This window comes from Panthera leo, chromosome F3, assembly GCF_018350215.1.
Source record: "Panthera leo isolate Ple1 chromosome F3, P.leo_Ple1_pat1.1, whole genome shotgun sequence".
In the NCBI taxonomy this organism is placed as follows: Eukaryota; Metazoa; Chordata; class Mammalia; order Carnivora; family Felidae; genus Panthera; species Panthera leo.
The window spans coordinates 41,928,444-41,946,734 of NC_056696.1; the positions used below are offsets into that span (position 1 = coordinate 41,928,444).

General features: G+C 46.1%; 1 long non-coding RNA gene across 2 annotated transcripts in view; it reads left to right on the plus strand.

Annotated features, from left to right (window-relative positions):
- Window positions 1-18,291, plus strand: part of LOC122211670 — a 36,089-nt gene that overhangs the window by 13,926 nt on the left and 3,872 nt on the right. Inside the window, exons 2-3 of one of the 2 annotated variants that reach the window (XR_006198771.1) lie at window positions 5,291-5,421; window positions 15,282-16,007. This is a non-coding gene — a long non-coding RNA (uncharacterized LOC122211670). Of the gene's footprint in view, window positions 1-5,290; window positions 5,422-15,281; window positions 16,008-18,291 lie in introns of those variants that run through there. The other variant, XR_006198772.1, reaches the window with a different exon arrangement.

Consider the following 18,291-nt stretch of genomic DNA (forward strand, 5'->3'; position numbering starts at 1 on the left):
CGGGGCTCGAACTCACGGACCGTGAGATCGTGACCCGAGCTGAAGTCGGAGGCTTAGCCGACTGAGCCACCCAGGCGCCCCTTCAAATTAATGTTTTATTTTACTTGATGAAAATTTACTTCCATAGGTATACCAAGCAGCATTGATTAATGCATAAACGCTTTCTTTTTGAATGGCTAACAAAACTTGAGCTGTGTGATACTGATGCTTTATGGTGAACTTCTGTTTGGAGGCTTTGTAAAGCTCCTCGGGTTATAAGTGACTCTTATGTGTCAGAAGGATCTTTACTATCTTTATTAGCATGATTTTCTCTAAAATTCCCGTATGTGTTAATATTTCTGGACTGCCAGGAAGTGAATATTTTTACTACCTGTAAGGCTGGAATTTCTTGAGTCATAAGGGCTGTCCCAGAGAAGTTTTCCTGGGAGGACTTTATAGGTGTCATTCCCCCATGTAAATCGTAGTCTTTGTTCCTTATGGGTTTGTCACACCTAATTAAGTGGGATTTTTGGCATGGTCAATATCCAAGAAAAAGGACAGATTCTTATTGAACCTATGTAAATAACCTACATGGTCGTATCAATTCCCTCTAGAATTCCCTGATGTCGGTTAATGTAAGTATTAACCATAATGAAGCCAATTCATTTAGTCCTAGGTAACTAATATTTGTTTTTGCTGCTCTTGGGTTAGGTAGACTACATCTGCAAAGTTTTATGCTTTTAAATTGTTTGCATATGCGACCACTCAGCTCTGCTGTTGTAGTGATAACCCAATGAGCAGTTCTTTGTTGACATTTTTCTATTATTTCTTCCAGAAGACTCGTTCCTAATCTTGAGCTTGTAGCAGCGGCCTTTATTAGATGCAGGGAAAAAGGAAATATCATCTGTAATTATAAGATTAATTATCATCTGTACAAATGAGATTAAATGGTTCTAGTTAATCAACAAGAATGGAGGAACTTGGGAGTCTTTTATTAAGGTATAATATGCAATCAGTTTGTGAGACCGAGGGCATTAGCAAATCCCTAGCGCCTTTATTTTATGCCATAAAGTAAGAATGTTACCAGTTGACGAGGATAATTAAACCTAGGGACAAAATTTAAAGTCAATGAATGTGTTGACAATTATCGTGTCAGTCTCTGTACACGAGTATCAGACTGTTCCTTTTCAAAGTGAAATGTGAACCTGATCGTTTTCACTAGAATCATGGAAATGTTTAAACCAATGCATTTTACTTATAAATACTTAGTAAAACTGAATGTTTCTTTTTGATGAGCAGGAATAAATAGGACGACTCTGACAATTGTGTCGGGCTAATCAACCATGTGGAGAATGGCAAACAGAACTCATTACTTTTCATATATCCCATTTCATAAAGTGAAAAAATAAGTCCATGCGTTAACGATGGCCGTCTCGAAAACCTATCAATGGTTTGGTGTGAAAGATGTCTTCACAGTTTTACTCTTCTGCATGAGGGGCCCGAATTTGGGCAAGGTCAAATTTGAAAGAGTTATGAATTTAAGTACGAGATATGAACTTAATTATTGGACGGCAGAAACTAGTTATAAACAATGCTTTGACAATATATTTTTAATTTTTTTTAAGTTGCTTTATTCCGACAGAGAGACAGAGAGAGTGAGTGGGGGGAGGGGCAGAGAGAGAAAGAGAGAGAGAACCCCAGGCAGGCTCTGTGCTCTCAGCACAGAGCATGACGTGGGGCTCAAACTCACGAACTGTGAGATCATGACCTGAGCCCAAACCAAGAGTCGGAGGCAGCCACTCAGGTGCCCAGCAATATTTAAAAAAAAAAAAACACGCAGAAATAGGTAGTAATTATTTAGGAAAATTAATGTTTTCCAAAAGAAGGACTTTATGTTAAAATGTAAAAAAAATATGCCAAAAGAACAAAGAATTAACAGAATCTGTTTACAAAAAGGGACTTGCATTATTTGGGAGTAGGTTATATTAGTTAGAAAAACGGGCAGCAGATCTCAATGCTGGGTGTGTTCTTTGCATAGATCATTAATGTAACAATTTATAGTAAAGAATACAATACTCATGGATAATTTAATTAACATCAAGCCAACCCATTTAAACAATTAACACGTCATTTCTCCTTTCAAACTCATTATTTATAGCTATTTTATACATAAGAAAATGGATTTTACTTTCCCCTTGGACCATCCAAGCTTGTTGCATAACCTCAAATTTGTCTCTTACTATTTTCTTTTATGTTTTGCACACAGACATTTTTAGTTTATGATAAAAGTTTTTTTTTCTCCTGATTAAAAAATATATCTGTTATCTTGCATGTACATATTATTATAACTGATCTTTTTTTTAATCTTTCTTTTAAAACTCTGTATGTACATTAACATAACCCAAAGGCATTTATACAAGCTTTCAACCTGTTACTGCTGGTTATGCTATGCTGTATTAAATAACAGCAGGGGTATTTTAAAATGATGCTATTCGAGTATCCAAAAATTGCTTATTATTAACTCAAATTAATATTAGTTTAAGGTCTTATGGTTAACTAAGGCTCTGGAAGTTATAATCTGACACATTAACACTGTGTGTCCTTTTAGCATTCTACAGAATAATCTTTTTCTATAAAGATACTACCCTTTATTATTAACTTACCTGAACTCTGTATTTTGCAATTTTGTAATCTTAGATAAATTGATGTTAGTTTATGACCAGGAAAAATGGTAGAGAAAAGTTAGGCAATTCAAAATAATTGCACTTTCTACAGGCAAATAAACCCACATTGTACAGACTAGAATATTGCATTCACATTGGTTTTATGATGGTGGTAGAATCAGGGAGAAGACATAGAGCTGTTTACAAACCCAAATTATTAAACCAGTTTAATTTTTCCAAAGAATCGTCTTGATTATAATATTATACAAATTATTCTGCTTACACAATTATAGATGAGATATTAAAACTTTTAAGATTTTTTTTTTAATTTTTTTTAACGTTTATTTATTTTTGAGACAGAGAGAGAGACAGAGCAGGAATGGGGGAGGGTCAGAGAGAGGGAGACACAGAATCTGAGACAGGCTCCAGGCTCTGAGCTGTCAGCACAGAGCCTGACGCGGGGCTCGAACTTACGGACCGTGAGATCATGACCCGAGCCGAAGTCGGCCGCTCAACCGACTGAGCCACCCAGGCGCCCCTAAGATGTTTTAACAGTCATGCTTTTGCTTATTTTATACCCTAGTAACCAAGATCACTAATTAAGCCATGTTTCCCCCCCCCTTTTTATAATTATATAGTTTAGCAACAAATTATAAATTTTAGTTTTAGCAAGAAAAATAGTTTTAGCAAGAAAAAAATTCACAAAAAGTCAACAGATTTAAAGCATGAAAGTAGAAAAATATTTTAGAAATCTTTGGATTCTTCACATTTATGTGAGTGCTTGATAGGGTAATATTTCTTTTAGGAAAAAGAAGTTTGCAATAGGTGCTTAGTCCATTAGGTTTGAAAAGATCTTAACCATAATCTGACCTATTAACTTCCTCCAGGAGTGAATAAACTGTATCAGTTCGCTTGCTCAAAATGTTTTCCTTTATGTAAAATAGATCATTTTACCAACTCCTGTACAAGTTGGAGGAGCTAAGAGAATCTAAGATAGAAACAGGCACTACCAGCGTCTTTTAAGAAACTTGATCAATTAAGTCCTATAATCAAGCAACCATCAGGTCATTCGAAGGACGTGTTCTTGAAAGTCCGAGTAATTTGGGGATTTCCTTTTGAATTTAGCAGCACACGTTCTCTCTCTTATAATGCCCATATCCCTCACAATAATAACCTCCTTTTAACCTCATATATAAGTTTCCGAAGAGAGGTTAATTTTGAATCATTCATTACTTAGGGACATTCAAGAGAGGTTTTGTTTCCTTTCATCTTTGGTATAGGGTGTTCACCTTTGTCACTATCAACAGCTATTGGGACCATAATGAGTACACGATACAAACCAGAACTTTGGGAGGCATCTGGGTGGCTCCGTTGGTTGAGCATCTGACTTCAGCTCAGATCGTGATCTCACGGTTCGTGAGCTCGATCGGGCCCTGCATCAGGCTCTCTGCTGTAGTGCAGAGCCTGCTTCGGATCCTCTGTCCCCCTCTCTCTCTCTGACTCTCCCCTCCTCACGTTCTCGCTCTCAAAAATAAACATTAAAAAAAAAAAAAAAAAAAAAAGCCAGAACTCCGGGATAAGGAAGAGCTTCTGAAATTAGAACAGAACTTCCACCGGTACCAACACGAAACATGCGAACACAGAACCCGATCAAGAGTTACAGAAACGCACACACAACCCTTTTTCAACCTCTGTATTCTCAAATGCCGGAAACCATCAGAATCCTCAACCACATTCCTCCCAGAATCCTCAAACACATTCCCCTCACCAAAGCAAAAGCGTACCAGGGGAATCCGATTCCAGAACGCCCGTGGGTTGCCCCGGGACAGAAACCACTCCGTGGCCAGGGTGATTGCACGGTGGTCGGCACTGCTCCTGCCACCAGTGTGGGCACAGCCGGCTGTAGCTCCCTCAGAACCAGAAACGAACTTGGCCGAGAACCCGATGCAGCTCCGTCAGCTCAAAGGAGAGTCCCCAGAGGAGCCAGGGGAGGGTGAGGGCTCCACGGCCCTGGGTCTGGACGAGGTGTGCGTGACCTTGACGCCATCGGTGGGAATCCTAGGAGTAAGCTGTCAGGGGAGAACCAGAGACCAGTGCTTTTAGGAAAGGGAAGAAAACAATCACTTGTGAAAAGTGTGAGGGGGCTGCTTTTCTGACAGCCAGCAGGTCAAATACAAAACACGAGTATTTAAAGGGAAAAATCAAAAATGACCAAGATGACCGTGCTTACAGCGGTCTATTCGTGGTGGAAAATAGCAGCTTTCTCACATGGCTGTCATATTCAGAACATGCCCTCAGATTTCGGCACAGCAAAACTCAGGGATCAAGTGTTGTTTTTGTTAGAGAGTCCACATTTCTGGGAGGTATTCAAGGCTTATTGTTTGGGGAAACAGAGCCAGTTACGACAGCCCTGTCGGTTTTTTTCCTTTTTTTTTTTTTCTTCCCTTGACTGTGGCATATGAAGTGCTTAGTCACTGGAAACAGGGAAGGGGGTGGGGGGGACTTGGCTGGCTCAGTCGGTGGTGCCACTCTTGAGGTAGTGGGTTCAAGCCCCGTGTTGGGAGTAGACATTACTTAAAAAAATAAGATCTTAAAAATAAATAAACAAACAAACAAACAAGGCACAGCTTCACCTTTTGTTCCTGCAGTGTTCACATACGTTTGGTACATTAACTAAAGTCAGAGGATCATGAAAACTGGTCTCTCTAGAGAAGCCACATGAAGATAATGGACACGTGATCTTACCGGTCCCTTCAGCTGACCTGTCATCAGTTTCTTGGTAAGTAGACAGGGTGGGGAATGATCCGGACACCATTTCTGCCTGGATGGGTGGGACAGCCATGTGGGGGGCCTTCTCTGTAAGGGAGCCAGGGACCCCTGCGGGTCTGCGTCCTCTGGGCAGCGGACTAGGAGGAGAAAGCTGGGTGAGGCACCACTCAAGAACTCGGGGCCGGGATTCCTCGCCCATCCCGGAGCCCCTAGATTAGAGACATGTGTGTTTATTTTATTTTTTATAAAACCTCTGCCCTTGCCCGTCTTGTTAAAGAAGGGATGACCACTCTGGCTCATCCGGGCAGCTCCCTGCCGGCGGTCAGGCTTACTCATGCCCACCTCTCTTACCTCCACGGACCCCTCAGATGAGTGACTTCCTCTCCCTCCCCAGCGCTCTGCTCTCAACTCTCCACTTCACTTTTCCCTCCTGCTTCCAGACTCACCTCCTCCTGGAACCTTCCTCTTTCACCAAGCTCACTTCTAAGGGTTCTTTCCTCTGGCTCTGGCTTTACAACCATTGCATTGTGGGGATTTGGGAACACCTGCCTGTGTGGAGATGTGCTTGGTTCCTGTGTGTTCCAGCTTTCCTTCTAAACTGAGCACTCTCTTTTCCATCTGCTGCACATGGATCTCCCCGAGGATAGGATCTCTTTCCTCCTTTCCTCTTCGGATCTGGTGCCTCCTGGGAGCAGAGTCTGTGTCTCTTTCCACTGAACTTCTCCACCGCCATATTTGTGCAGGGGTCCGCCTCTCCACAGATCTCGTCAGCCCAAGGACAAAGGTCTCTGGTAAATGTCTTTGGATGATGATGATGGTGATTTCAAGCCACCGTGTCGAGGAATGTTTTGAAAACAGACAGTGTTTTTAGTGACCCTTTACTGGGCCTCCCTTCCTGTCCGGCTAACAATCATACACTCCCATCCACTAGGACAGTCTTCCCCTTCTCCTCTCCATTCAAAGTACGCGTTAATGTGGGGCGCTTGGGTGGCTCAGTCGGCTGAGCATCCGACTTTGGCTCAGGTCATGAGCTCACGGTTCATGAGTTCGGGCCCCACATCAGACTTTGTGCTGACATCGTGGAGCCTGCTTTGAATGCTGTGTCTCCCTCTCTCTCTGCTCCTGCCCCGCTTGCACTCTCTCTCTCCCTCAAAAATAAAAAAAACATTAAAAAAAAAAAGTACAAGTTAATGGAATGCACACACACACACACACACACACACCCTCTCACTTCCAGAAGCTCTAAACCTCAGCTACTAGTGTGTGGCTCTGACCTGTCTAAACAGCCCTTGTCACCATAAGCGATGGTCCCCTCTCTGGGGTTGTTTCTAATGCCAGGAGAAAAGCAACGCTGGTAAGGTACCAAGCCAGGGCCCCAGTGAGCTGAACCCTGCACTACACTGTGGCAGGTGCAGAAAGAAACCTCTCATTCCCATTCAGCTCTGCCACTTGCTGACCTTGGGAACATTATTCCAACCCTGAGAGCCTCAGTATCTCCCCAGGATTGTCGTAAGTGTTAAAGGAGACGTCGTATGTAAGGCTTTGGCACACTAAGCAGAGGTACAGCAAGTGTTAGTTCCCTTCCTCCTCCACCCCCAACCTCAACTTCTGGCTCTTCCGTGGGCTTTCCATCTTCTGCACTTGAGATGCTCCCGTGGCCTCTCCATTATGCACTGAACTTGAGGAACACTTGGGCAGAGCTACATGGATCTCTTTCACCATAGCCAGGAGATGATTCAGAGAACAGTGAGAACTTCTTTAAGGGCCTTCAACACTAAAAGAAGCAGCTGGAGGTTTCTGCAGACCCTCTGTCTTAGGAATTTTAAGCTCGGGCCCTTTGGCTTGAGATGACATAAGGTCCCTTCTGGAGCCTGGGAAATGCATGCATGAGGTTTGGAAGAGAACAGCTTTACATGGTAAGAAGATTGTGGTCAACAGAATAATGGCTCCCCAAAGACACCCCTGTCCCACTCCCCCAGCACCTGGGAACGTATCACCTTACATGGCAAAGGGGGCTTGGAGGATGTGTCTAAGTTAAGGAGAGCTGAGAGAGGGGAGATTATTTTGGATTACCCACGGGGCCCAAGGTAATCACAAGAGTCCTTCAGACACAGAAGAGGGATGTGGTGATGGAAGGCAAGGAATGCAGGAAGCTTCTAGAAGGTGAAAAAAAGGAAAGAAAATGGATTCTGCCCTGGGGCCAGAAGGAACGAGCCGGGCTGACTCCTTGACTTTAGCCTCGTAAGCTTATTTTGGATTTCTGACTGTCAGATAACAGATACGTGTTGTGTTCGGCCACGAAGGTTTGTGGGATTTGTTTCAGCAGCCCCAGGAAAAGAGTACAGAGGTGGTTTTCTCTGTCGAACAAGAAAGCCAAGAGTAGGTGACTTTGTTTCCAGGTCTCCCAGCTGCCCGCCCCAGGGCCCGGCCTGCGGTTTTGTTTCAAAAGACGTGGCCCGAAGCACAAAGTGCCCTTTTTCCTGCTAAGGCGGCCCCTCCGGGAGGTGATGTGAACATGGTGTGCACCTGGTGCCCCTGACACGTTGAAAGGAAGTGCCAGCTTCCTTAATAAGAACAAACTCCAGGCAGGACCACGTGGGTTAGCCCCGGGAATAGAATTGCCACGTGGGCAGGGGCAACGGGGCTGCATGATCCCTCCTCTGTCCCCAGGAATCACCTGCATGCACCTTCCCCTTGAAAGGTTGTCACAAGGGGGCCTTGGAGACACTGGTCATCCCTTCACACTCTGGCCTAGGAGGTGGCACACTGTCCGTCTGCAGAACTGAACCTGAACCAGGTGTTCAGACAGCCTTCAGGGGAGGCTCCAGGGTACCAAGGGGACGTGCACACTGAGTGACCGGTGCCATCTTCTCTCCTTGTTCCACGTGGAGAGGCCATCTTTCATCCCCTGTTTGGGGATGCACCGTGGCTCGCAAGCTGGGGCCCAGGAGAACCAGGCCCGAGAGACGAACCCTTTCTGGTCTGCCTAAGGCCAGTCTTCTGAGCTCTGGTTTCCAATAAATACTTGTCCTTTCCCTGGTGGTTGCAACTGATCACTTTTCCTCATCAGGAAGCCTGTGCTCCCCACCTATGGACATGACCTGGCTCCCCAGTCAGGCCGCAGGAGAACTGAGAGAAAGCACCCGTCACTCAACAGCATGTTAATTATCCACCTACACTTTTGGTTAAAGCACTAAATTGCTCACCGGGCCCCAAGAGTCTTTTGGTTGAAAATTTCATGCCATTTATCCATCCTGAGAGGGAAGGGGGGCTTTCTATGAGTGCCAAATGCTCAACACATTGTATGCCAGTCATCCCCTGCCAAATCCTGGGAGGAAGGTACTAGTCTATTCCTACTTTACAGCTGAGCAAACTGAGTCTCGGAGAGGATACTTTCCCCAAAGTCACACAGACTTTAATGTGGTGGGTCAAGGGCTTGAACTTGGAACCTATGGCCTTTCACCTCTTGAGTGTGCGGGTCGTTTAAGAAAGGCCACCCAGGTTGTGGGGAGAGCAGGTGGAGAGGGGGTAGAGGGACCATATTGTAAGAAAACTCATGATACATAGTCAGACAATGGAACGGAACAGTTGAAACGGGGACTGCCCTAGATAACCGGTAAGATCTTGCCAAGAAAGGAAGTCAGGAGCTAACTATAGAGCATGGCCATGACTGTCAGAACTCGGCTGGTCTCCGGACTCCGTCACTTCTCCCTGTTGGTGATTTTCCATTCTCCCACTGTTCCCCTGCAGGACTAGCTTTTAAACCCTGAAACCGAAAGAGACAGCCAGGAAGCTAGCAGCCAAGGAGTCTTTGTCCAGTTCTGCAGCTAATTTTGGAGGAGAAAGAAACCCTACAATATGGTGTTTGTGTGGGTAGTTTCGAGAAATGTAAAAATAAAGGGAGCGGGTGCTGAATCCTGGGTAGCCGAGAAGGAGGAAGACAGGAGCTTGCAGGAGATGGCCTGGGATGGAGACTCTACCTACCTTTTCTTTCTGGAATAGTTACTGAGCCCCCATGAGGTGCCAGGTCCAGGGCTAAGCTGGGTGGGGTGTGGAGTGAGGTTTAGTTTGGATGGTCGGAGAGTCGTCTCGGGGGAGGTGGCCCTAAGCTGGAATCTGAGGGATGAGAGGGGAGTTGGCCATGTCCAGAAGCAGGGAGAATGATCTAGATAGAGAACACCATATGCAAGGTCCCAGGGGTGAGAGAAAAAAAAAGAGAGAGAAAATGGTGATGAGAGAGAAGGGTCTGGTCAGGGACCCTTGTAAACCATGAAGGGGTTTGGCCCTCAGTATTGTCAGATGCCATTGAATGTTTAAGCAGGGGGTACGCCACAGGATTTGTGTTTTGAAAAGTCACTCTTGCTGTCTGCCGAGACCAGCTTTGGAGGGGGACTGGAATGGAAGAAGTGAGAGCGTGAACAGCCATCAGAGAGGTCCAGGCAAGACGTGTGGCCACCTGGACTAGGCTGGTGGGGGGGGACATGGGGAGAAGAGGGCCGACTCTAGACATTTATTGGAGGGGAAAATCAACCTTACTGAGGAGGTGAATGTAAGAGCTGAGGGAAAAGGAAGAAACAGGAATCACTTTGGGGTTCCACCTCAGCACATGGAGAGGTGCTGGGTAATTTTCTAAAGTGAGGCACCCTTGAGGTGCAGACAGGTTTTATAATAAGGGATTCTATTTCAGGCAAAGATGAGCTGTTTACACCTCATCGGAGTGGAGAGAGCAAGTAGGCCGGTGGATGTACGCTTCTGGAGCTCAGAGGGGAGGTCTGGGCTGGAGATACGCAAGTGTGGGAACCATTAGCATAACCATGCTATTTAAAGCCCTGGAAATGGAAGAGATGATCTAAGGAGAGAAGGGCAGAAAGCCCTGGGCAAGCCCTGAGGCATTCAGATGGGTAGAGGTCCCGCAGAGGTGGAATAGACCCAGAAGATGTAGGGGGCAACCACCCCATTCACCCAGTTAGCAAACCCACAGGTGGTGGCCTGGGGCATGTGCAGCAGAGGCTGGGGACGCCAAGGCATTAGGACAAGGCCCTTGCCCTCAAGGGGCTCACAGTTTATGCAGGAGCAGCCTTAAGAGCCAATATTTACATTACAGTGTGGTATAGTATTTATAGAGATGGGCCCAGAAGAAGGCACTGGAAGATCCGTCTGTAGTCTCAGGTGCCAGAAACAGGTATGGCTGAGTCTATGGAAGGGGCCGTGGACCTCAGGAAGATGGAGAGAAACGATGCAGGGACTGAGAATTCTTTGGGATCCGGCGTCCTTCCTTGAGACTCCCTAAATCCCCTGGACCCACCGGCCTCTTCCTTCCAGAGCCCCCACAGGCCATGAGCGACGCTAGGGAGCCCTGCTCCTTTCTCATTTCCGCCCCACCTCCAGCCCTCTAGGTCCCCTCCTCTGTCCTGACCGGCTCGCTCCCTTAGGAGGAGAACTGTGTTCTGAAACAGGATTAGCTGGACGGCAGAATGGCTGTAGCCTGGAGCCTTGCCCCCCATTATAGCGGGATATTGTCCCCAAAACTGCTACAATGAAGCAGCAGGAAATGAATCCTGCTGTTGAGAAATCATGCATGTTGACCAGCTTGTATTTCACACTGCTTGAGGAAAAGAGAAATCTGTCTCACTGAGCTTTTCAGAGAGAAACGAGGTCAGTAACCACCCCCCGCCCCCCCGTCACTGCAGGCCAGAGCCCTCCACCAACAAACCCCCACTCCTGGCAGCTGCTGAATGCCACGGACTGGGCGCCTCTTGGGCACTTGGCTGCCTGGCTCACGGTGCCCGCGTGGCTCACTCTCCTGTGGTTATGTTGAGTCCACAAACCCGCATAGCCTGGCTCCAACCTCTCCCTCCATCCTTACCTCGCGCTGCCTCCTTCCTGTGCCCCGTACCCGGTCCAGTCTGGACAAGCCCTGGGGATCCTGGCTCTCAACACTTGCCTGGTTAACACTCTGCCTTGGAGACTGAGGAGGCTCTGAACCTGCCTTCAGGCTCAGTCTCTGTGTTGGTGCCTCTATTTGTTAAACCTCTCACTGCTCCGTCGTTCAGAGAGGATTTCTTCTTCCTTTGAACATGTTTAGTGTGTTCCCTTTTCATTGTTTATGGCTCATTTAATCTTTAATTATAATGCTTTGTGGGCATGCTTTATCTCCCCTCATGGACTCTGTAAACTACAGAAGATCAAGCCTCGTGTCTGGGGTCAAGTCTCATTTATCTCCATCCACAGCTTCAGCAAAGAGCTTGGACATGCTTGTGGAGTGGATGAGGTCTGGTTAAAGTTGCAGAGGGGATGTGTGCTGATGTGGGAAATACAGTCTAGGGCTTGATGTAATTGGCTCCCTGGGAAAACGCACCTCTGCTAAGAGAATCTATGAAGGGATAGAGAGTAGTTTGTCCATCCATCCACCCATCCATCCACCCATCCATCCATTCAACAAATACTTATTAAACATCTATGCCAGAAGTAATGTTAGATACTGGAGATCTAGTCCTAAGTCTGGATCAGTTCTTGCTCAGGCAGAGATTCTGTCCTAGCCCAGGGACATAGATAATAAACAAAGAAAACATCACGTAGTGGTAAGCGTCACTGATAAAAATAAGTCAGAGTGATGTGCTCGTGTGACAGTCAAGTGGTTGGGGAGGGGGTCTCTGAAGAAGCGACGCTAAGGAGAGACCTGAAGTGGGGTTGAGGTGGCAGGGGGAGGTGTGGGCATGAGCTGTCCCAGAGAGGGGAACAGATGGGACAAAGCTTTGAGGTCGGGGAAGGTGGGGACCGAGATGGGATGAGTTTAATGGGTACAAGGAACAGAAGGAAAGCAAGAGTGGCCGGATCCTGGGGAACAGGAGGTGATGGACACAAGTGACCCACAGTTCAGCAGGGAGATGGTGGTGACACAGTCATATGTGCGGACAGAGTGCGTACATACAGCATGAGGTTCTGGCCAAGGTATGGATTTGGTCCTCACTCTAATTATTACCGATGTGTGAACTTGGGCAACTTTTCTGAGTCTTAGCTTCTTCCTTTGTAAAATATCTAATTTGTGGAATTTTTGTGAAGCAGATGGTATAATGGAAATAAGCACCCACGCTGTTGACTACAAATGGTAACCTGAAATCCAGGTAGTAACCTAAACACCAGGCATTGCAGGATGAGGGACGACCGGGAGCCCAGAGCTAAGCAGGGACAAGTTAGCCCTTGTCCCGCGGAGGCTTCCTGGCTCTGTCCTCCTCTTCCTCTCCACCACCCGACCTCTCTCCTTCCATCTTTTTCTTACCTGATTACATTTCTTTTTATTCTCACCACAGTTTCTTACTCTCAACTTTCCTTCACATTATTTCAAATCCCGTCAGCTCGACTGCCCCAAATTTAGAATCAAGACGTATTTTTAAATACCGATTGTTGAGTATGGTTTTGTCTTCCTTTAAAAATCAGGTGTGTTGGTATGGAGGTTCCTCAAAAAATTAAAAATAGAACTACCTTATGGCCCAGAAATTGCACTGCTAGGTATTTATCCACGGGATACAGGTGTGCTGTTTCAAAGGGACACATGCACCCCCATGTTTATAGCAACAATATCCACAATAGCCAAAGTATGGAAAGAGCCCAAATGTCCATCGATGGATGAACGGATAAAGAAGATGTGGTATATATATATATACAATGGAGTATTACTCGGCAATCAAAAAGAATGAAATCTTGCCATTTGCAGCTATGTGGCTGGAACTAGAGGGTATTATGCTAAGCGAAATTAGTCAGAGAAAGACAAATATCATATGACTTCATTCATAAGAGAACTTTAAGATACCAAACAGATGAACATAAGGGAAGGGAAGCAAAAATGATATAAAAACAGGGAGGGGGACAAAACACAAGAGACTCTTAAATATGGAGAACAAACAGAGGGTTACTGGAGGGGGTGTGGGAGGGGGGATGGGCCCAATGGGTCAGGGGCATTAAGGAATCTACTCCTGAAATCATTATTGCACTATACACTAACTTGGATGTAAATTAAAAAAAAAAAAAAGTCAGGTGTGTTGAATGCTGTTACGTCCCTGTTAATGGAAAACTAGCAGCAGCCTCCGCACCTAAATTAAGTAATTTTCTGTGATCCTATGGCCCTCGGATGATTATTTTTTTCCACTGAGATCACTGTCTCTTAATAGAAAATGGCTCCTACCACTGGATTAAAGGATTAGAAAGAGATTGTCTCAAGGCATTCGGGGACTGGTGCGCCAGGAGAAGGTCTCTCCACTGGCTGAAGAGTGGAGATCTAGACGCCCTCCACAGGCCAGTAACCCCTGAGTCACTCCAGGGATGCTCTGGAACATAGCCTGGACATCATGTTCAGCCACTGGCTGGCTTCAGATCTGTGGCTTCCCTGCAGATGTGGAACAGGGCAGAAGGGAGGGCAAGGGCAGCCTGGCTGGAGTCTGCAGGGGAGATGTGCAAAGACAGGATCTGGCATAAAGGGTAATGTGAGATGTCCTTTTCCCATTCTTGAGGCTGCCTGTAAACAAAGGTCAGGAAAGGACAGGTTTCGTGAGTGTGAGTGTGTGTGTGTGTGTGTGTGTGTGTGTGTGCGTGCGTCAGGTGGAAGAGGGAGCCACAGAGAGAGACCCCCACATGCTGTTCAAGGCTTGTACTGAAAGGGGCCTTGTGGTTGGGAGAATAAGGTGAGGGGCCAATACGTAAGCCAAATGGAGGCTCTAGCTCTCCCTTGTTTTTCTACTTTCTGGGAAGGGACAATCCAGTAGCTGGTGGTGGCTCGCTGTGGCTGGTAGGTCATCTAGTCCAACTGCCCACTGTTCGGTGGGACACTGAGGACCCAAGCTAAGTGACTTGCCCAAGTCCTCTCTCACACAGAGAGGCAGAGATAAAGGCCTAGTGTACTTTCCTCCATACCAAGTCATCTTTGAGTCTGGGTGATGGCGGTAGGAACATGGTAGAGGGACAGACTCTCTGTACTCTGACTTTAGGGATCCCAGATGTCTAGCTTCAAGTCCTGCCCTGGCTCATGTTCCAGAGTCTGAGCCCCTTATGCTCAAGGTCTGCCTTTCAGTGGGGCAGGGCTGAGGGGAGCCCTGGGTTGTGCACTGGAAGGCGGCCCAAGACTTATCCATGGACACAGAGAAGCCACGTGGGACAAACAGAGAGTTAACTTTAAAAATCAATAAGGTAGAGATTTTCATCCCCACAGAGGCCGAAATAAGGTCACATGAACTATCACTACAGCTCAAGGATCTCAAATTACACTTGATCTTGCCCAAAAGGCCGAGAAGTGATCAAGGATCTCAAATTAGATGCCAGGAAGGTGCTTAGGGAAAACAAGCCCCAGCCCGTGGGGCTGGTCTGATTTGGAGGGGTCTGGCTCCTTGGTGTCTTAGAGGCTCTGCTCCAGAAGATCAAGGGCAAATTGTAGTGATGGCAGAAGTTATAGGCACTGGGTCCTCCTGCCATTTTCCTTTGATGCCTCCCATTCTCAGGTGGCCCCTTCAGTGTCCCTTCTTGGAATGAAGGGCCCAAGGGGGTGGGAGGACTGGGAGGGTGTCCTTAGCTAAGCCTGGCCTCCTGGCTGCCTGGTCTCATCAGTTTATCACTGGCCTGGGCAACAGCTGGAATGGCAAGGGCACACTGAGGAGGGAGCGGGTGGTGCCGGGGCCAGATCTCACATGCCATATGGTAGGGGCCGAGGGGCTGGGGCCTGGCAGGAATGTCTGTTCCCTTCTCCCCACTCCCATGCTAAATAGAATGGCAACACCCAAAAGGAATTCAACAGTGGGCCTTTGGAAGCCATCTTTCTCTCCCTGTGACAAGTTTTTAAACACATTTTTTTTTTTTTTTGCCCAAATCGCTAAATTAATGAAGAAGAATCTGGCTGTTTTCTCTTTGCACCAAGCTCTGAACACGACAGCAGACAGTGGGATGAGCATAAGGAGTGCTCCATGGTGGTAATTCCGCACTGGACCAGGGCCTGGCCTTGGAGCAGGTGCGTGACCTGGCAAGGGGGTGCCCGGGCGGCCTCTAGCTGCTCCCCGTCAAGGGCCACTTGGGAGGGACAGATGGAAGGGAGAGACAACCAGCAACCTCCCTGACTTTATCTCAGATTAGGGCTTTTTAACCAGGGGACTGCAGGCCTCTCGACCCTTAGTGAGTTCAGCTCTCGGCCTGCTCAAGACAAAATCAGAAATGCGACGGTTCTGCGACCACTATAGGACATTGAATCAGCACTTACAAATGAGCCTCAAGAAAGCATGGAGCTGAGATGGCTTTCCTGGTGACAGCTACCATTCAAGGAACAGAGAAGTCCTGGGACACAACTCATCCAGAGAGTGGAAAGAGGGAAGCTCCCCAACTCGTTTAATGAGGCCAGCAAAACATTGATACCCTAAGTCGGTTTATTATTAACCTGGCCGGTAGCGGTGATGGCAAGGGCATCCTAGCGTGTGAGAAACAAAACACGCAGGCCCATCTTGTTATTAATATATAAACACAAAAATGTGAAACACAGTATTGGCCAGATCTGGCGATGCACGGGAAAGATAACCCATCAGGGCCATGTTGGATTACTCCTAGGAATGCAAGATGAATGTAACAGGGGGAAAACTGATGAATGTAATTTGCTTTATGAACAGAATAAAAGCAAAAATCTATTGAAAATAAAATCTTCCTGAAAAAATTCATAGCCCTTCTTATGGAAACTCTCAGGAAACCAAGAGTAGAAGCAAACTTCCTTAGTCTCATAGAAGACGTTTGTGAAAAACCTACGATAAATCGCATACTTAACGGTGAGATGTTGCAAATATCCCCTTTCAGGCCAGGAACAAGGTAAGATGACCATTATCACTGCTTTTATTCACCACTGTATTGGAGGCCTCAGCTAGCACAGTCGACTAGAAAAATAAACAAAGGCATAAGGCTTGGAATGGAAGAAACAAAACTTATTCGTGTAGATAATACGATTGTCTATATAGAACACTCTGCAGAATGATCATTAAAGTTAGTAAGAGGGTTTGAAAAGTTTCCTGAACACAGCATCAGTTTCCAAATGTCAGTGATGTTATTATAGGCTAGCAACAATTAGCCAGAAAATTTAATTTAATTTATTTTTTAAAGTTTATTTATTTTGAGAGAGACAGAGACAGTACAAGTGGAGGAGGGGCAGAGAGAGAATCCTAAGCAGGCTCTGCACTGTCAGCATAGAGCCTGAGGTGGGGCTGGAACCGATGAATCGTGAGATTTCTTTCTTTCTTTTTTTTTAAGTTTACTTATTTATTTGGGGGGGGGGCACAAGGGGGGCAGGGACAGGTGGAGAGAGAGAATCCCAAGCAGGCTCTGTGCTGTCAGTGTAGAGCCTGATGTGGGATTTGATCCCACGAATCAGAGGATCATGACCTGAGCTGAAAAATCAAGATTCAGGTTCAGACACTTAACCAACGACTAAGCCACCCAGGTGCCCTGTTTTGTTTTGTTTTGTTTTTTAAATTTAAGTAATCTCTGCAACCAGAGCGGGGCTTGAACTCACAACCCTATGATCAAGAGTCACATGCTTTTCTGTCTGAGCCAGCCAGACGCCCCTAGAAGAAGACTTCTTAAACAAAATGCAGGAAGCACAAACCATAAGGGATAGGACTGGCAAAGGTAACTACATTAAACAATACTCAAAAAACGAAAAGCCACACCTCAAACTGGGGAAAGATATGGTCAAACCTACATCAAAGATCTGTGTTCAGAATATGTAAAGAACTGTTACATTTCAATAAGAAAGAGACAACACAATAGAAACATGGGCAAGCGACACAACAGATTATTCACAAAAGAACAAACACAAATAGCTTGTAGACGTAAGAAGATGCTGAAATGTAAGTAATTAAGGCAATGCGAGTTTAAACTCGAGTGAGATGCCATTTTTACACCTCACAGATCAGCATAAAGTAGGGCATAGGAATGGTGAGGATGGGGTTCACTAGGTGCAATGGTAGGGAGTAGTTGTATGTCCACTTTGGGAAAACCTCTGCCCACACCTAGGAAAGTTGAACTCGCATGTGTCCCAAATTGTACACATGGGTACCAATAGACAGGCTCAAAAGTGTTTGTAGCAATGTGGTCCACGTTAGCCCCAAACTGGAAACAACACCCGCGTGTCCTGATAGCAGAAAGAAGAGATTGTGGCATGGCATGTGGTAGAAAATTATGCAGCAGTGAATAGGGTGAGCTCTGGCTAAGTGAAGATAAGAAGTGAGCCAGAGAAAGCACCACCTGGTACGTTTCTATTTATATAAGGTTCAAAATAGTCTAGAATAAACAACTTCTAGTCTAGGAATAGACGCACAGTTGATAAAGCTATAAGAAGACGAGGGAATGAATAATCGAAATCGAGATAGAAGGGTGTAGGATTAGGGAGAAGCGCATCAGTAGTTTTGAAGGTACTGGTAATGTTCTGTTTCCTTACCTGGGTGACAGACTCATGGGAGATACTGAGCATACATATTTGAAACACTCTTTGGTCTATATGCTAGATTTCAAAATTAAACCACAATAAAAACAATAGAGTTTCACTGCTCACGTAGGGTGTGGTACATTTGGAAGTGGATACCTGTGGAGGTGTACCAGGAGAGCTTGGTCCCAGTTGGGAGAAGGGATGGGGCTTAACTGTTTGCCTGGGTTCCGGCAGGTGTGTTAGACATGGTGGTGAACGCTATGAACGTCCTCAGAGAGAAGGTCGGAGGGACCTGTCCTTCGTGGGGCTGAGAGTGGTCATCGCTGTTAGGGAGAGCAGCCAGACATTCGTGGGTTAAGCCACCAAGACATGAGTGACACAAAAATCCTTTTCAAACGCTATTACTCAAAGCTGATCCCCCCAACAACTCAAGCAGCA